Consider the following 20,962-nt stretch of genomic DNA (forward strand, 5'->3'; position numbering starts at 1 on the left):
TTTACTTGTATACAAAATACTGTGGTATTTTGTCATGGTACCCAAATACCATAACATTTCTCTTTCTTTAAAGTGAGAAAATTAAAATGGTGTTTTCAGTAGAACTTTGTGTGTAAGTAACAAAAGTTCATTTTACTAGTAAGTTTATTTACTAATAAAGTTACATGTTTTGTCTCATTCACTCATTCCTTTTATTTTTAACACAAGCTATACAGAGAGTAGAGTGGAAAGAGCCCTTGCAGAATTGTGTATATGCAAATATATATTTTATATATATATAAACTTACATGTATGTAAACTTACATGTAAACTTATCTATGTATCTTAAACTTATCTTAATATACATCAGAATTCCACATTTGAGAATGTTAATTTGAAAGGAAATTTTCATAATGGTTTTGGTAAGGCATAAGCAGAATTTTTTTCCACTATTATTTAACCTATAATGAGGAAAAAGAACTTTAAGATTCATAAGATAATGCAACATCCAGAAATACCTTTCTACCCATTTTCTTTTTAGCATTAATTTTTTGTGGAACAGTATCTTCTGCCTGTTGAGCAGTGATGAGTGTTACATAAAGGATAATAAAGCTTTAAACAGCTTAGTTTATAACAGGTTTCTGCAATCTCCTCTCCATATCACTGCTACAGAAATAGACTTCATAATGTTATGGGGCACTATCAGGTCTGTCAGCAGATTATTAAAAAAAAAGTTAAAGATTTAGGTTTGCATGGTATTTTTCATGAAGTATATGGAAAGTTAATGATACCAGGATAAGCAACAGAAAGAATAACTATATAAAGTTTCTTTTCTGAATGGTCTTATGCTCTAAACACCTACACACATGCTTTTCTAATCCATCTGCTTTTGTGAATTTAATAAAACATCTATTTTACAACAGTAAAGTTCAAATATCTCTTACTAGGAGGGAAAAAGAAAAAGAAAAAAAAAGAGATAGACGACTATAGAATATTTCAGTTGGATCGAAGCTGTGGTCTTCAAATCAAGGATTCTGCCCAATCTGCCAGAGCTTTGCTTACTTGCATACACCAGGAAACTCTTCTATTTCATGTGTACATATGAAAATGGCTATTCCCCTGTTCTACCTACTTAAATAATATTCTTGATCTACTCTTCATCTTCTGGTAATCCTTTTCAGACGCTAATGAACATTAACATTTAAAAGGCTTAACATTAAGTCTACAAGCTCTACTAAAACCCAGTGTTCATCTCTTCTTATTCTTTAAGATTTTTAAGTTTTTATCGTACACCTCCTGCTTCCTCTTCTGAATGTCTATTTGCTTTGTTTTCTAGCAACCTACTACTGAAATGAGCTGTTCTTTTGAATTGCTCACCGGGATTTCCCTCCCACCCAACCTTCATTAACCTTCCAACCAACTCAGTGAGGTTGGCATGTCACACAGGCACAGAGAGAGAAATGTGCTGAGTTACTTAATTACCTCCAGGGAAAAAAAAATCAAAAAATAATAATTTTCCTGTTTTAAAAAATATAAATCTGTAAAGTTGTTTGTTTTTCTTCATACAAATTTCCAACTCTGACTTTCTATCTTAACGTAAATTTCCAGCTCTGACTTTTAATTTAAAATGATTCAAATTTTAGATTATGAAAAAAAGAAGAAGGAACAAGAATAAAAGTTTCAGGTAAGAATATAAGCCTTTTCCTCTTTTATCCAAACATTTTAAAAGTCTGCTAAATGATATGTTGCATCTACTAATAAGTTTCCCAAAAAGTCAGGTATACATATACATTCATACAGTCCATATACATAGAAAAAAATAATAACAGTCTAGTAAGCACACACACAATTCAGAGTTGTTGCCCCAGAATTTATGATTCTTCATGATGGTTACAGAACAGGAAAAAATTTATGTGACTGCAGTATACTGCACATCCTTCCATATCCTATGTCTCCATCCTATTATTATCAGAATCCATTGTAATATATAAAAAAAAAAAAAAAAAAAAAAAAGTTTGCTTCAAGTGTCATAAAAAATCCTGCCCTGACTTCCAGTTCTTCCAGTTTAATTATAAACAGAAACAGTAAAGGTGAATGAAAAACAAGCTGGTGAGTTTTAGTGTGTTTATTGAACAATTAATAAAAGCACAATTTTATGCCTGTAATGCTAAGACTGGGATGAAGAAGGAACTGCATATTGCTGTGAAATTCAATCAGTAGAACTCTTGTTTCTTATTTTATTCTAGTTGATATCAGGTGCCTAATCAGATTTGTGCCACTATTTACCCATTTGAATAGAAGGTATGGAAAGTGCATTGGGACTTCGACTGTATTTCATGGCCATTTTATGAATTATGGATATGAATTACTGAGTTGTACATAGCACATTGTTGCTGCTGGATGTCTTGGAACACTATAAAGACAGTTCTGCATCAGCTGGGAAGAGCAGCTGAAACTTCCCGTATTTTGATATTTTGATACCTGAGGTTTTTTTCAGCAAAACAATCTCATTTTGTTTGGAAATTTCTCATTTTGCCTTTAAAAACAAAGCAAAGAAAAACAAAACAAAATAAAGCAAAACAAAACTAAACTAAACAAAGACATAAACAAACCAAGCAAAAACAAACAAACAAACAAACAAACAAAAAATCAGCTTTGCAGCAGATGTAGTTTACCAGGATATGCAATGCTGGAAATACTTGCCAGCAGACATATTCTACATGGATACTTTTGGCATGCTCTGTAAGACAGATGGTGTTTGCTCAGCAGCACAGCCGGAGCACTCTACCTGAAGCTGCATAGAGCGTTCAGAAGCAACCAAGTCTAATTAAGATCAAGTCTAAATAAGTCTAGAAATACCTACTTCTTCTGAAAAGTTTCTTTCCAACTTGTTCTTCTATTTTAAAATAAATAGACTGTCAGAGCCAGGCTAGACCAGATACTAGTTTTCAGGAAAATTGAAGCCGGACAGAGAAAGAAGCAAACTAGGGAGATTCAGGAGAAATTATAAAAATCCATTCCAATTTGACTGAAAATTGTTTTTGTTTTTTGTTTTTTGTTTTTTTTTAAATTTAATTTTGGACATAGAGCAAGAAGAAAAAAAGTTTTATTATGCCTATAAAGATTTTGCAACTATGAAAGTACAAAATTAATTTTATAGAGTTAACTAATTTTTGTGTCATAAGAATCCAAAAGTTTGATGCAAGCTTTCTGACATGTAGCAATCCTATTCAGTCAAAATATTCTTGCTTTTCTTATTTTTCTTGTGGCGTGTTTTATTTCCCCCTTACAAAAGCACCTGTCTGAATTTGGAGCACTGAAACCTTTTTTTAGAAGTAACTGTTAATCTAGGAACCTAAAGACTTGCCTAGAACAGCTCTTCTGCAGACACTTTATTTTAAAACAGAAATAACTCTATTCCAGAACAATTGTTCTGCTCATGATGAGGCCTTAATAATGCAATTACTATGCAATCCACTGTTTGTGTATATATATATATATATATAAACATTTGTTAAATTATCACCTACTTGCCTATTACACTACCTCTAAAATTCATTTAGTATTTTTCTTTGTTTTTTCAAGAAGAATAATAACAATGGAGAATTTTGTGTCCTCTACTTTTATGAATCCTACCTTTATAATCAACCCTGACTTAAACCCTAAATTCAGCTGAGAAATTTTCAACTGTACGGGATCTGTAGTTAAGTTTCTTATTAATTTTCACTTTCAGTCCTTAAAAGTTAAAGATAAAAATGTCTTTCTCATGGTGTTTCAGCAAATCTGCTTGCAATCCCCATTCAAATCTACATTTTTTTAATGAAATTTTTGCTTTGAAATTTGATATAGCATTTAGGACAAGCATAAACAGAGTCAAAAGGATCAAAAATTAAAAAAAATGCTCATCGAAACAATTAAAGAATCCCCTTGTCCCTCAAGAAACATAAACTAAGAGAGACTTTTTTAGTAGCAGTTAGCAGTAAAATAAATAGCTTTCTTACTATGTTTATTCTCTTTATTTCTTCATAAATACCATCATTCAAACAGAATTTAAACAATCAGAAGAGCTGAGCTGATGAAATAGCACCCTGCCATCACTGTACTAACACAGCAAGTTTATTAGGTTTGTCAGACTCACCTTTAGCTTACGAGAAAGCAAAATAAAGAAGTTGTAAACCCTGTGTCATGAGCAAGTGGTCTGTCTGCAAGGAGCTTCAGTGACAAAAAAGTGAAGGCCAAATATTTCTGCTAGGACATGCAGAAAGGCACATAGTTTGGGTGGATTTGTGGTTATGCCTTTTTAGTCTAAGGTTGAATCAAAGCAAGCTCATTAGCTTCAGAGCTGGAAACAGTCATTTTTAACAGAGCTGTTTAACATGTTGTAAATACATGCAGATGAGGATGAATGCAGGAGAAGGGAAGGAAGTGGTACTCTGAAACGAAGGAGTGTGGCTTTGACTTTGGAAGACCGAAAAGGTATAGTACAAATGGGAACACAAACCATGACAAAAGAAATGGCTGCCTTTATTCAGTGGCTTTCATTAAATCAAACACTAAGTGGCAATTACTGAGATTCAATGGGTACATTCAAACTTTGACAACCTTCCTCCCCCTCCAAACATGGCTTTTATATTTCATTTGTCTTGAAACACCTGATGGCTTTGTGATATGAAACAACTATTACCCCATATTAAGTAACACAGTATGGGAAAATCAAGTACTCCATGAATTGTTCTTTTATTTGTTGGGAATTTGAGACATTTTTATTTATATTGATGATTGTGTGGAAATGCATATGTGAATGCATGTGGAATTGTATTTAGAGGTTAACCACTTACATCTTCATCCCTAGCTACTGTCATGTAATATGAGCGTATTTTTAACACAAAATTAGTTGTCATTTTTGTTTTCTCTTTTTTTTTTTTTTACCCCATTTTGTCTATATCTGAAATATGGCAGCCACTCAAAGCCACTCAAGAAAAAGTTCATGAGAACAAAATAGTAAAAATATTTTTAAATCTTATGATTGATAACGACAATGCAAATAAAGTAAAATATAGAATCATAGAATGGCTTGGGATGGAAGGGAACTTAAAGACCACCTAACTCCAAACCCTCTGCCATAGGCAGGGATGCCACCCACTAGATCACGTTGGCCAATATTAATTAACAAATCTATCCAGGCCACTCATAGTAACACACATGCTTATTTAGTTGCTAAAAAGGATAGTCAGATTTAAAAAACAGCATTTAAAAAAACTGTTTATCACAAGATAATAACTCTATTTTTTTTCAATCTCAATGTGTACTTTTTATGTGTGCCTCAGTGGTTCATAGGACATTCATTTAAATGTGTGTTCAGCCCTATTCTAGAGCAAAGAATCAAGATTAAATAAAAGTGAAAATTCTTAGATCAACAAGAATATGTCAAGATTTTTTACACACATGCACACACACACACACAAAAAAAGATCATAGAAGATATTGTGAATGGTAAATGAATCATTTTATTTCTAAATGAGCTTTTCCCCTCCACTGTTTTGAAGCAAGATAAAGTCAAGAAAATGAAAACATCAACCCTATCAAAGCATTTAACAAAACGATTAGCTTTTGGCCTTTAGCCTTAAGCTAAAGGTTTGTCGGTTTCATCAGTCTGTTGGTAAGGCCCTACCTTTTTGTTTTGTATTATATTGTATTAACCAAACTCCGAGCAGTGAGTGTTCTTGCTATGACTGCAAATCATAAATAAATAACAATAAGCAATGGATGATTTAGTTTGAACAGATAACATTGATTTGATAAGATGTTAGAGAATTGAAATCGTTATAACAGTTACAAGAAAATAGTCATCATGTCAGGTTTCATCTGTATTAGGAAAGAAAAATATCAATGTTTGCCAAATGAAAAAAAAAAAAAACCATCAGGAAAGAAAAAACTTCTTCAGACTTGTAACTGAATCTTAGGGTAAAAATGGTTAAGCACAAATGAAAAAGTTGGCATTGTTGCTTTAACCAAAAGCAAAAGATCCAGATAATGTATATTTGAAAAGAACTATACTTCATGCTGAAGTGTGAAGTGTTTTTTGTTTGTTTGTTTGTTTGTTTGTTTAATAGGGTGTGTTTTAAATTGCATAACAGCAGAAATTTCTGCTGAACAATCCATCAGTGCCTCTTGACATCAGGACTTCAGAGATACATTTTAAAGGGATAGTAAAACAGAAACCATTATGTAGTCATGGATAATAATTAGGAAAACAAACAAACAAACAAAAAAACAATCCTACATGCATTGCTCAGATTGGTTAGCATTTAGTTGCTTACTGTTTTCCCTTTGTGCAATAGGTATATGTTTTATACATATGGACTATTTTATTTTTGAAATGCATTACTCTGAATGAAACAGAGACCTTCTGAGCCATCCTTCATACCAAATGAAATTGTCTCCTATTCACACTGATATACTCAAAACCAAGAAAATTTTACATACATGTCTTAAGAGAGAAAATGAAAAGCTGAAAGGTCTACAACTCTCACTCATTTGTAAGTTTAATTAAATGATTATTTTCCTTGCTGATCTGGGATCCTTGGAGCTTCAAGTCAGAACTGATGAGAAGAACGTATCTGATAAGGTCTAGCAGGGGGAAAAATGAAACCTCCTATGAAAATATATTTTCAGAGCAAATGTGAAGTAGGTTATAATTGATTCAAGGTGTTAGAGGGGTACAAAGAATAGATTCTCCTATTCATTGTGCACTAGTGAAGGCACCAAGCATCACTTCACTGAGCCTGAAATTAGGTGACATTTTAAGACTAAGACATATACAGACACAGGTTCAAAAAACCACTTCCCCCCTCCAATAATCTATATTCAGAATCCAAAGAGTATAACTGCAGCCATACTTCATATTCTTCTAGACTTGCATGTCCATATGTGTTTTCCTCTACTGCAGTTAAAATGAAATATTGCCTCATATTGAATTATGGCTAGAAATGTCTAGTGAAATATTCTGGCAGCTATATGCTTTCTAGAAAGGATCAAAAAATTGCTCCTATGGGTGCTATGGGACAAGAAAACAAGACAGATGCTATGATATCCACAAACTGAGAGATTTCATAGAATTCATATTGTCAGTCTCTTTGGGACCAAATATTGACTCATAATCTGCATCCTTTTCAAATGCATGTTTGCAAACTGATGCAAGTCACATTTTTCTTTAATAAATACCAACGATTAATATCACATGTTAAATTGGTACATTGATACTTAAAAAAGGAGCGACATATGAACCCAACTTCTATCAAATTTTAGGGGGCTTGATTTCCAGATTCAAGTTTTCTCTGGACACATCCATCCAGAAATCTAGATATCACATTATTTCACACTCTTTTCACTGTTCCCTTCATTTCTCCTTCTCCCATGAAAATCAGGCACTGTTTGGGTGACTGCTGTCACGTGTCCTGAAAAACTCCTAGTCTCTAAGACTAGGGGAACTATGCCTCAGGGCATGCCACAAATACAGAATCACAGAATCACAGAATTGTAGGGGTTGGAAGGGACCTCAAGAGATCATCGTGTCCACCCCCCCCTGCCAAAGCAGGTTCCCTAGAGCAGGTTTCCCAGGTAGGCATCCAGACAGGCCTTAAATATCTCCAGAGAAGGAGACTCCACAACCTCCCTGGGCAGCCTGTTCCAGTGCTCCATCACCTCAGAAAGTCTCCACTCACATAAAGTCTCAGATCCTCTGGATTATTTTGGCTCTAGTTCTGGCTTTCCAAGTTTAGTTCCATTTCTCTAGTAGTGTTCATTGTCAGACCAGCTTCCTTATGGCTGTGCAGGAGAATATGAATTTTGAGACAGTTGTCCCATGTATCTGCCAAACTTTTATAATATCAGAGCACTTCAGGCTATCTTGAGCCTGATAAACCCAGATCAATTCTGTTAAAATTTTGAAAACTTATATACCTACCCAACACAAACAACAAGTAACATAAACAGTATTCAAGGCCAAATGTGAAAATTTGTAAGCATCTTTGTTGAAGTATTTGACCTCTAGAATTCATAAATCTTCCATTACAAATTCAGAAACCACCATAATTTGGCCTAGAGTTTTATTATTGGATCTTCTGCCCAGATTCATCATGAGGTTTTTCTAACCTTTGAATGAAAGCCACATCCAGACTGGAATGAATCTAGGGAGAATTTGTGGTTCTGTGTCAAAATCAGGTCAGACTCAACTGTTCTGTCTAGATTTTTCTTTTTAATTTTTGTGTTTGACAGATCATGAGACTTTAAAAAGGGAGCTGGACAGATGAAGGAACACATCCTTGTGAAATGTTTTTAAGAAAGCTGGCCCAACCCCATAGGCTTCTCCAGCTTTCTGCTTAAATCAAGAAAGGGTACAATCTTTTAAAAAAATTATCCAAACTTTCCCACTAACAGCTGGGTATCTCTGATGGTTCACTTTGGTTTATTGCATGTGAATTTTGTTTATATTCTCTCATTCCAGCTCTGCTTTGCCTAATCATGCTAAAAATTATTTAACCCTTAAAGCTAAGATGCTCTTTGTTTAATGCCCTCAGGTGATAAACTTAGATTGTACAAGTATCAAAGAGACATCCTGTATCCACAAAGAGAAAACAGTATAAAGGCTTCTTGTGAACTATACCTTACATGAGCTTTCAGTCAGGTAGTTGGTCTCAATATCGTATCTTAGTTACGAAATTTCTCATAGATGTTTTACCAACAGAAAGTACTCAATGAGTTAAGGCTCTTTTATTTCGTAAGCACATTAGATTCAAAACTCCCAGCCCTTTGTAGCTTCCCATGCTCACACAGACTCCCTAACCTCACCCTCCTTGGGTAGGATGTTTGGAGCCAAATACAGCAGCTGGTTAATCCAAGTTTTAAATGAAGCTCACTGCAAATATTTGCAGCAGTAAATTCATCAGGTTTGATCAATGAGAGCCTTTTCCTGCATAATTTTAAGTATTCTGGACAAGTGCTACGAATATTTCTGGCTCCGGGTATGGTTTCACTCAGGAATTTGGGAGGGGTGGGGTAGGTTCAGATGGGCAAAGTGGGGCGTGATGAATGGTTTCAATAGAGAAAAGAATTAAAGGTTCAGTAACAGAAAGATAGGGAGCTGAAAACTGTATGTCAGAATTACTTCTTAAGGGTATATCTTTGGGGAATGTACTTAATTTATTATTTCAGAAAGTTTTCCATCTTCTGAGAGGAATAGAGACACACCCAAAAACAGTTCTGAGAATTTATGCAAATGAAATTTCCTCCTTGCCTCCAAGGCATTCAGTCATCTTGTTTACTTTGTAAAGTCTGGAAGACAATAACAAACACTTTTCTTGATTAGGGCTTGGTGAAGGTTTCAGGGGCCATAACTGGTTCACAGCTGTCAAGGCTTTTCTTACTACTGCAGGGAACAGCTGATTATTCTCTTCACTGTCTGAGTAGTACATGACTTTACACATGTGTATAAGGCTGTGGGGTTTTGTTCATTTTATTTTCTTATTATTTTTCCTTCAATTTATTTCTCTCTTTAACTAGCCACATAATCATGTATGGTATTACCAAACAGTAAAATTTCACATTCTGATATGTTACATCATTAAGAAAGAAGTTTTACAGACTATAATTCCAAATTTCTTGATGACTATTTCAAACTCTCAAAATTATTTACCAGCTAATTCAATCTGGAATTTGTAAGAAAACCAAATTACCAGAAAATATTATACAGTAGTTTCTGGTTCCAAGTAATGTATAAGGCCTAAATAACCTGCTGGGAAATTAATTAATTTACCTTCAACTTCTGGGAGATAAAATAATAACAATAATAATAATAATAATAATAATAATAATAAAGTCACCTTAAAATGAACAGGGTATATAGGTACTCCTGATATGACATTATTTATAAGTGTCTGTTTACTTATTTATCTTATTCTAGTGCCAACGTGTCAGACTAGCATCTAAATGGCTTCTCTGTTCATCTTAGATGGCTGTCTTGACCCCTTGTTTTTCATCCGCATTACTACAAGAATGCTAGCAGAGGTTTCTATAACCTTATATGCTTTTAACCTTATATGCCTATAACCTCATATGCCTCTATAACCTTTCTATAACCTTATAGTTGATGGAAATCAGGAACTTTTTCATTAGGAATTCAGATGGGATTTACCTCATCAAATTTTAGATGTTCAAAAAAGAACCCCAGGTGCTTCAACAGAATATTCCATTTTACCTTAAAACAGCCATTATATTTTATACAGGATCTTTTTTAAACAATCCGTGTCCTACAAATACTTTTTCATTGACATAATGTAGTTGCCCTGACAGATATCTCAAATGCCCATCACTAGTTACATGGAAGCAATTGGACCAAATGCCTAACACAGAGGTCTACACTACAAATGTCAAGTTGATCTTCTCCTGAAGTGAGTGGCAAGAACAGCTTAAAAAGTGGAGAGGTGAAGTATGTGACAGTTAAAAAGGGTCCTACTCATTTCATTGGTATTGTTTCAGTAACAGGAACTATTTGGGTTCAGTCTGGTTTTAATTTAGATCAAAATCACAGAGTAGCAATTGTTTTACCTGACAATGTTCAGCCTTTCTTTTAAAACCTACTCTAAATGTTCAATATATGAACCTTATTGCTAATTTTTATTTAAGTTTTCAAAACTGTTTTGAGAACTAAGTTTATTGCAGGTTTTTTTTTTTTTCCCTCTCCTCTTAGGTCCAACAACATAATTTAATGAGGAATTACGCTCATTATGTGGCAGATATTGAAGGCCTTACAATACAAAAATAAAAGACACACTTTGATGGCTGAGTTGATAACACTGCATTGTTTCCATTTTTGGTGTATGTGAGAAATTTCTGGCTAAAATCTGGGAAAGGCTTAAAGATACTTAAACAACATCTAGAATTATTAAAATGTAAGCATGCAGATCTGCTGACATACTTTTTTTGTATTGCTAAACTCAAACTTGACTTTTGTTTAAAGAATATTTTTTGGAAGCCTAGAGTAATAATAACCTATATGGCTTTTAATATTTTAAATGACTGATAATATATGGTGCAGTCAGTAGGTATTTATTCACAAAGATGTTTATCCATTTCACTTGAGTACTAAAAATTCATACATAAAGCATGCTTGTCTAAAATACTTGAGTTAAAAAAAAAAATTGCTTTAGAAAATTAACTTATAAATTTGAAATTAAAACACCATGTTAGCTTGGAATACTTTTCCTCAATTTTATGGAATATTCAGGAAGAAAAATGGGCTCATCTTGGATATGCTTTATACATGGCCTTACTTTAAGACTTTTAAAAGCAAAGGAAGGCATCACAGCCTAAATCCACATTAAAATTATGTTTATTGCTGAATTCTTAAAAATTGTCTGATACTGCACTATGGGATTCACTTTTAGGTACTATGTCTTTGTACATAATTCAGACCAGAAACCAGAAAATGGGTAATAAAAGAGTATCTATACTGTAGGAAGTATCTATGTTTCCTATGTATTTTATCTGCTAAGATAACAATGAGGGAAAGGTATTTTCTTAAAGACAACTTTCTCCATGACTGTGGTGACTTACTTTTCATTTAAGGACATACATATCTCTGATGGATAGTGTTTTCATATGTACTTTCATTATTAGCTGTCCTGATTACAGTATGTTGTCAGTGATTCTTCTTATTTCTTAGATCTCTTTAATACCTTTATCAATGATCTGGATGAGGGGATTGAGTGCATCCTCAGTAAGTTTGCAGACGACATCAAGTTAGATGCATGTGTCAATCTGCTCGAGGGTAGGAAGGCTCTGCAGGAGCATCTGGATAGGCTGGACCAATGGGCTGAGGCCAACTGTATGAGGTTCTACAAAGCCAAGTGCTGGGTCCTGTACGTGGGGCACAACAACCCCAAGCAGCGCTACAGGCTGGGAGATGAGAGGTTAGAAAGCTGCCTGGCAGAGAAGGACCTGGGAGTATTGGTTAATAGTCAGCTGAATATGAGCCAGCAGTGTGCTCAGGTGGCCAAGAAGGCCAACAGCATCCTGGCTTGCATAAGAAACAGCGTGGCCAGCAGGAATAGGGAAGTGATTGTCCCCCTGTACTCGGCTCTGGTAAGGCTGCACCTCGAGTACTGTGTTCATTTTTGGGCCCCTCACTACAAGAAGGACATCGAGGTGCTGGAGCGAGTCCAGAGAAGGGCAACGAAGCTGGTGAGGGGTTTGGAGAACAAGTCTTACGAGGAGCGGCTGAGGGAGCGGGGATTGTTCAGTCTGGAAAAGAGGAGGCTCAGGGGCAACCTTATCGCACTCTATAGGTACCTTAAAGGAGGCTGTAGCGAGCTGGGGATTGGTCTATTCTCCCACGTGCTTGGTGACAGGATGAGGGGGAATGGGCTAAAGTTGCACCAGGGGAGGTTTAGGTTGGATATTAGGAAAAACTTCTTTACCGAAAGGGTTGTTAGGCATTGGAATAGGCTGCCCAGGGAAGTGGTTGAGTCACCATCCCTGGAGGTCTTTAAAAGACATTTAGATGTAGAGCTTAGTGGTATGGTTTAGTGAAGGACTTGTTAGTGGTAGGTCAGAGGTTGGACTAGGTGATCTTGGAGGTCTCTTCCAACCTAGACAATTCTGTGATTCTGTGATTCTGTAATTCTGTACAAAAAAAAAAATTAAAAAAAAAATAGATTAGGTGTCTCCAAGTACCTACAGGCCAACATGTGAGTGAGAGTGAGCTGACAGACCTGCCACTATGTTTAACAGAGAGTTAGTCAGTATCATTGGTCTAGACACACAGATTTATTCTGCTGACCATACCATAGTTGTCAGGTTTAGGATGAGCTGAAAGGCCAACTAAGCTGCTTTGGCATTATTCATTAGATATTGGTAAACTAGAATGACAGCACAGATTTTAGTTTGCATTTGGATGCCTATGTGTCTTAACCTGGAGTTCAATCACGTACAAGGGATAAATAGCTTCACCAACTTATTTTCTTTCCAGAGAGAAGTTCTTTATACACATTGGAACAGGTTCAAGGAACACTGCAATTAGGAAAGGAAAACCTCTGTATTTATATCAATGGAAATAATTCATGTTAGATTTTCAGGTGACATATGACATTTTTCTTTCCATATAACACTGAAGGAACACAGCAATAGTTTCCTGGATATACTGACCCAGCTTTGTTCAATCAGCTGAGGTTCTCTGTGCATGCAGAATGGGAAACAAGCAGGAGGAGTTGGAAACCATGGTGCAATTAGACAAACATGATCTGATTACTATCACAGAAATGTGATGGGATGGATCACGCAACTGAAATACTGAAATAGAGGGCTACAAGCTCTTCAGAAGAGATAGGCAGGAATGGAGGGGAAGGTGTGTTGCCCTCTATGTTAGGGAAGGGACTGATTGTGAAGAGATGTCTGAGAAACAGCCATGGGCAGGTTGATAGCTTGTGGGTGAAAGTTAAGGACCACACAAATAAAGGACATCTTGTGGTTGGAGTCTACTGCAGACCACCTGATCAAGGGGAGCCTGTGGATGACGCCTTCCTAGTTCAGTTACAAGAAGTGTCACACTCACACACCCTCATCTTGATGGGGGACTTCAACCACACAGATGTCTGCTGAAAAAGCTACACAGCAGGCTGTAAGCAAACCAGAAGATTCCTAGAGTGCATTGAGGATAACATCCTGGCTCAGGTATTAGACAAACCAAACAGAGGAGAAGCATTACCGGACCTGGTGCTCACCAATGCAGATAAATTCATTAAAGAGATCAAGATTGGAGGCAGTCTGGGCTGCAGTGACCACGCCCTGGTTGAGTTGGTGATCTTGAGAAACATGGGTCTGAAGAAGAGCAAAGTCAGGACCCTGAATTTCCAAAGAGCAAACTTCAAGCTATTAAAAGACCAAGTGGATGAGATCCCCTGGAACACTGTCCTCAGGGACAAAGGAGCTGAACAGAGCTGGCAACTCTTTAAGGATGTTTTCCTTAGAGCACAAAAACTCTCCATCCCCCTGCGTAAGAAAGTGGGCAGGGCAGAAAACTGGGATGGCTGAGCAAGGACCTGTTGGTCAAACTGAGGCACAAGAAGGAAATGCACAGGCAGTGGAAACAAGGACATGTGGCCTGAGAATAGTGCAGGGATGCTGTTCAGATATGTAGGGATGGGATCAGGAAAGCCAAGGAATGAATGGAACTGAGCCTGGCAAGGGATGCAAAGAATAACAAGAAGGGATTCTATAGGTACGTTGGTCTGAAAAGAAAGGCCAAGGAAAGTCTATGTCCTCTGCTGGATGAGAAGAGTGAACTGGTAACAACAGGCATGGAAAAGGCTGAGGTTGTACTTCAGTCTTCAATGACAGTTGGGCTTACCATGTCTCAGGAGAGACGCCTAACAAGTTTCCCTGAACCAGTAGATGAAGTCTGGGGGAGCAAAGTCCCTCCCACTGTAAGTGAAAAGCAGGCCCTCCCACTGTAAGTGAAAAGCAGATTCAAGACTACCTGATGAAACTGAACAAATACAAGTCCATGGGGCCTGTTAACTTGCGTCCCAGGGTCTTGAAGGAATTGGCTGTAGTAGTTGCCAAGCCTCTCTCCATCCTATTTGAAAAGCCCCAGCAGTCAGGTGAAGTCCCTGGTGACTGTAAAATGGAAACATCAGTCCCATTTTTAAAGAGGGTAGAAAGGAGTACCCAGTGAACTACAGACCAGTGAGTCTCACCTCTGTGACTGGGAAGATCATGGAAAAGATCTTCCAGTAAGCAATGCCAAGGCACATGTAAGACAAAGAAGTGATCCGAGACAGCCGAATGGCTTCACCAAGTGCAAATAATGCCTGACCAATCTGGTGGCCTTCTATGATGGAGTGACTGCATCAGTTTTCAGGGGAAGACTGATTGATGCCATCTACCTGGAATTCTGTAAGGCCTTTGACACAGTTCCACATGACATCCTGATCTCCAAAATGGAGAGAGACGGACTTGATGGGTGGACCATTCAGTGGATAAGGAATTGGCTTGAAGGTCACACCCAGAGAATGGTGGTTGATGGATCTATGTCCAGGTAGAGGCCAGTGATGAGTTGTGTCCCTCAGGGGTCTGTCCTGGGACCAGTACTGTTTAATATCTTTATCAATGACATAGACAGTGGGATCAAGTGCACCCTCAGCAAGTTTGCAGATGTCATCAAGCTGAGTGGTGCAGTTGATACAACAGAAGGAAGGGATGCCGTCCAAAGGGACCTGGACAAGCTTAAGAAGTGGCCCCATGTTACCCTAATGAGGTTTAACAAGTCAAAGTGCAAGGTGTTGCACCTGGGACAGGAGTACAAACTAGGAGAAGAACTCATTGAGAATAGCCCCGCAGAGAAAGACTTGGGAATTCTAGTGGACAAAAAGCTTGACATGAGCCAACAGTGTGAGCTTGCAGCCCAGAAGGCAAACTGCATCCTGGGCTGCATCAAAAGAGGAGTGGCCAGCAGGTCAAGGGATGTGATCATCCCCTTTACTCTGCCTTTGTGAGGCCCTACTTGGAGTGCTGAGTCCAGGTCTGGGGCCCCCCAGCACAACAGTGATGTTGATCTTTTAGAACGGGTCCAGAGGAGGGCTGCAAAGACAATCAGAGGGCTGGAGCACCTTTCCTATGAAGAAAGGATGAAAGAGCTAGGGTTCTTCAGCCTGAAGGCGAGAAGGCTCCAGGGTGACCTTACTGCAGCTTTTCAATACTTGAAGGGGGCTTACAAAAAAATGGAGAGCAACTTCTTGCTCAGGTAGACAATGACAGGACAAGGGAGAATGGCTTTAAACTAAATGAGGGGAGATTAGATTGGATGTTAGGAGGAAATTTTCCCCTCAGAGGGTGGTGAAGCACTGGAACAGGTTGCCCAAAGAGGTCATGGATGCCCCATCCCTGAACGTTTTCAAGACCAGTTTGGATGAGCCTGTCTTTACAAGAGAGGTGCTCTGATCATCTTTGTGGCCTTCCTCTGGACTCGTTCTAATAGATGTCCTTGTCCTTCTTGGGTCCTTCTTGTCCTTGTCCTCGTTGGGTCCCGGGGGCCCCAGAGCTGAACACAGTACTCCAGGTGGGGTCTCACAATGGCAGAGTGGAGGGGGACAGTCACCTAGATGTGGTAGCCACACTTCTGTTGCAGCCCAGGATACTGTTGGCTTTCTGGTCTGCAAGCACACATTGCTGGGTCACAATGAGCTTCTCATCAATCAACACCCACACATCTTTCTCCTCAGGGATGTTCTCAATCCATTTGGATATATGAATAAAATCTGATTGTTGCTCAGGACACACCAGACAACTTTGAAAAAGTTGTTCATCTACCTACAGATATAAAGTTAATAGGATGTATAACTGAAATACATCAGATGGTATGAGACATAGAGTTCTGAATAAAGCAAAAAAGATTAACTTGTTTACTCAAAGATGAGAGGGTTGCTGGTGTGCAGTCAACACCATATCTAAAAGGGGTTAAAAAATTGTGGCAGAAGTTTACTCAGTGACTTTTCTGTCTATTATGTGTTAAGAAAAAAATAGCTCTCTGAAACTGCTGATGCAAACTGCACAGATACTTTTATATAAAATTTATGCTTTTTTATTTTTAAGATTGAATGTGAATTTCACTGAAGGGATCTGAACTGAAACTGAATGACTTGAAGTCAAAGTTTCTAGCTTTACTTTCTTTCATGTCTGTGCTATAACCACTGTGCACTTCCTCCACACTTTCTCTCAATGTGTTTCACACTTAACTCAAAAGAACAAGAATCAAAAGCAAGTGACACTTACCATTGAAGACTACATTTACCCTATCCTAATATATCAGTAGGTAACACGAAGGACATTTTGATGGTAAAGCAATTATTATTTTTGTTTGTTTGCTCCTCCTCCTCCTCCTCTTCTTCTTCTTCTTCTTCTTCTTCTCCTTCTTCTTCTCCTTCTCCTTCTCCTTCTCCTTTCTTCTTCGTTTGTTGGTTTTGGTCCAAGACCTATGCAGCTACCTTCTTACATGCAATAAATGGTATCAGCAGTGTCGGTGCCATTCCACAAGTGAGTACCAATAGTACTATTAATAATATTATTGCTATCTATTAGTAGAGAAGTATATCCAAAAAGGGAACCTATTGCCTGAAATCTTCAAGAGAGAAATGAAACATGTTGTGATCTTAAATTAGGGAGTTGAGAAGACCTCGTAGAAGTGTAATTGTGTTGAAACTACAAATCCCTCCACTCCAAACACACTCTCACTGTTTTAGTGCTTGTCCAATGTTTCACCAGTAGATGGGTTTGCGAGAGTTCTGTGTCATACCAGTCATACCAGTCAACTACTACATTTATTAATCCTGTATGAAGTTTTGAGGGCTATGTTTGTCATATGCAGACTCACAGTCACAGAATCACAGAATCACAGAATTGTCTAGGTTGGAAGAGACCTCCAAGATCACCTAGTCCAACCTCTGACCTACCACTAACAAGTCCTTCACTAAACCATACCACTAAGCTCTACATCTAAATGTCTTTTAAAGACCTCCAGGGATGGTGACTCAACCACTTCCCTGGGCAGCCTATTCCAATGCCTAACAACCCTTTCGGTAAAGAAGTTTTTCCTAATATCCAACCTAAACCTCCCCTGGTGCAACTTTAGCCCATTCCCCCTCGTCCTGTCTCCAGGCACGTGGGAGAATAGACCAACCCCTACCTCGCTACAGCCTCCTTTAAGGTACCTATAGAGTGCGATAAGGTTGCCCCTGAGCCTCCTCTTTTCCAGGCTGAACAATCCCAGCTCCCTCAGCCGCTCCTCGTAAGACTTGTTCTCCAGTCCATCCGATGGAGACACTAAATGATCTCTATAGAATCTGTTAGTCTGATTTTGACATTTGAATATGGGAAAGGGCTTGTTGTGGTTCAGTTTGTTTTATTTTTATCTGTGACTGACTGCTTGTGTAGATATTCACGGGTCATACAACACTTATTTTACAACTTATAGGAGGAAATAATTAGACCTTTTCAGAGAAAGGACAGAATTAGGCATTTGTGTATAACAAGCTGGTCTGGGTGGGAAGGGCATCAAACAGTGTGCACTGTTAGGCTTTCTAGGAGTATCAATGTTTCCTGTAGTCTTTTAGTAAAATCATTACTTGTCGTAAAATAAACTGTTGCTGTTTAACAAAAGGCAATGGTTTTGTATGGGTAATACAATAAATAATGTTTTAAAGTTCATTATCAATCACAGTGTCTCCTGTAACAATATATATATATATATTTATACTCAGTAGCATATTCAGAACATAGAAGACTGTTGAAAAGCCAAGATGTGAGTTTGTCAATCAACATGAAAGGCAACTTTTCTTCTGATGAAATATGTGCCTGTTATTAAAATCACTTTTTTATTTTTTTCTTTTTCTCGTACAAACATAATCAACCTCAACTGAAATAACTTGCAAGAATTTTCAGCTAAAGTGTATTTCACACGTAACCAGTTTGAAACTCTTTGTAGGTGAACAGAGATGTTGAAATCAGCAACAGATCACAAAGGCAAGCAAAAGATAACTTCACTTCAGTGGCACTTAAATGAAAGATGGGAAGAATGAGAACAGTGTTGAGAGTAATATCTGTATCTGGCAGACAAGATCTAAATAGACACTAAAGAGAAAGACATCCATAAAATCTGTCTCCAAAGACCTCAAGGAACTGTCAAGTCTACAGCTGCCTGCATTCATGTTTTCTTGAAACTAGTGTTTAGCAGCACTGTCAGAAATAATGGTAAGCAAGACACAAAGGGAAAAAGAAAAAAGAAAGAAAAAAAAAAAGAAATAAAAAAGAAAAAAAAGAAGAAAAAAGAAAAGAGAAGAGAAGAGAAGAGAAGAGAAGAGAAGAGAAGAGAAGAAGAGAAGAGAAGAGAAGAGAAGAAAGAAAAGAAAAGAAAAGAAAAGAAAAGAAAAGAAAAGAAAAGAAAAGAAAAGAAAAGAAAAGAAAAGAGAAGAAAAAAAGAGATAAGACATTTCCAGTGTTTGGATTTTAGGTTTTCAATTTTTCTGTACTCGATGAAGAAGAACCTGTGTTCTACCCTCTTTAAGAAACATTATAAGAAACATTGATTTATATAAAAATCATCTCTTTTTTCTTCCCCATTAAAGTTTAGGAAGTCAAGAATCACTGAAGATAAGGAAAGGTTCAATTCTATTGATATTTCTGGCTGATAAACTAGGAGAATTTAAACAGTAAACTTAGGTGTATTCAGTCAGATATTAGATGGGAAGGGATTCTCCTGCCAGCTATGGGAATTTTAGATATATCTAGCTTGTCTGTATGCCATAATAATGGAATGACACGTCGTGGTAGAAAATGAGGTAAAAATCGTCAAGTAGTGTAATACCTTCTGTTACTTTACAATATTAAAAAGAAGAAAATGAAAATCACTATAATAATAAAACATAAAAGCAACCAAACATCCTCATCTCTGGGGAAGGTCTGAGCCTGCTATAGGTGGTCAAGCTCTGAGCTTGAGATGAAATGGAAGAAATTAAGGAACAGCTGTCATCGAACGGAGTTACTCTCATCCATACTGAAATAATATCCTTATTTTCTGTCTCAGAAGAGTATCTTCTTGTTACTTTCACAAAAAGAAATGAATATTAAGTTGCATTGAGGTAGAAAATAAAAGGAAACATAATTTATATTTTGTTTTACAGAAGTGGGATACATGAAAGCTAAATCAGCTACTGCTTTTATACTGCTTTTAGAAAACAGTATTGCTGAGCTTCCTGCACACAATAGAAAGTCCCTTGAGGGTTTTCTAGTTTGTACAGTAATTGCAGATTGTGCAAGAACTATTCATAAGCAACTAGATGTAATTGCTAGCATTAGTGACTACAGAGAATACATCTGTTTTGATCCATATTTTGATAATTTCATGATAAACAGTATTTCAGTGCTCTTCAGGCCATTTCTAGATCAATGTCTTCATGTGTGGGGGCTTTTTTAACTTATAAATGCTTTGATGCTTAACTGAGTTTTTCCCACTTTACTGACTCTCCTACAGAAAAGAATATAATTTAATTAGGTTGATTGAACTTTTTTTTTTTTTTCTGATGAATACCTCTAAAACGTTTATCACATTAACTAAGATACATTTTTATTCCAGAGTATTCCCTATGCAGATTTTTGTTTTGTTTTGTTTTGTTTTATTGAACTAGAATTTTGCTAAAACAAATTATTGAGTATTCATTTCTACTGCAGTTGAATATTCCTTGGATAAGAGTTAGACCAGTCAATTAGAAGTCAGATCATCTGCTTTCAATTTTTACTGTGCAATTACAGACAATCTGTCAGTGGTACTTTTCTCTTACAGAAGTAAAATACTTCAGGGTTAGGATGTTAACAAGAGACACCCATATGGGTTTCAGTTCCTTGCCAGTCCTTCAAGTTCTTATATGAACTTGAATATTTATCCTCTTTGTACTGCAGCTACATTAATTTGTTTAAATACTACAGAAATGAGTTCATCTAAGACACATAGCTCCTCAGATTACCATCCCTGTAAAATGGTGTATACTTTTTTCCCTTTCTTTCATGTGCTGTTTGACTAAACCCAGTTTTCAAAAACTTGTGAAACCTTATGTAATTTGATGATCATAAAATGAAAAAAAAAATAATTAACAACAGCAAAAATCCCAGTATTCTAAGGCCACAAAATGTAGTCTTAAATATTAATAAATTGGTGTTTAATTAGTCCAAATAACCATTATCCTTTTACGTGTTTTCTTCCTTTAATTCTGAATCTAATTTGCCAGATTTATTTATGTAATATTCACTTCATTGGCTGATATGGAGCAGATGGTTAAGGTCACTTATGACTATTCTTTGGTGTTACGTAAGCACAATAATAAGGATATTATTCTTTGTACCCAGGCTTGCATGGAAGTGTTACTTGGATTCACCTTCA

The 20,962-nt window shown here is 36.9% G+C and overlaps 1 long non-coding RNA gene across 2 annotated transcripts in view; it reads left to right on the forward strand.

Annotated features, from left to right (window-relative positions):
- The window catches only part of LOC118244538 (uncharacterized), a 45,009-nt gene extending 24,257 nt beyond the window's left edge, over positions 1–20,752 (forward strand). Inside the window, exons 5-7 of one of the 2 annotated variants that reach the window (XR_004777566.2) lie at positions 1,623–1,663; positions 4,375–4,455; positions 18,515–20,752. This is a non-coding gene — a long non-coding RNA (uncharacterized LOC118244538). The remainder of the gene's footprint in view (positions 1–1,622; positions 1,664–4,374; positions 4,456–18,514) is intronic. The other variant, XR_004777567.2, reaches the window with a different exon arrangement.
- Positions 20,753–20,962: the final 210 nt, after the last annotated feature.

This window comes from Cygnus atratus, chromosome 5 (assembly GCF_013377495.2).
Source record: "Cygnus atratus isolate AKBS03 ecotype Queensland, Australia chromosome 5, CAtr_DNAZoo_HiC_assembly, whole genome shotgun sequence".
Classification (NCBI taxonomy): domain Eukaryota; kingdom Metazoa; phylum Chordata; class Aves; order Anseriformes; family Anatidae; genus Cygnus; species Cygnus atratus.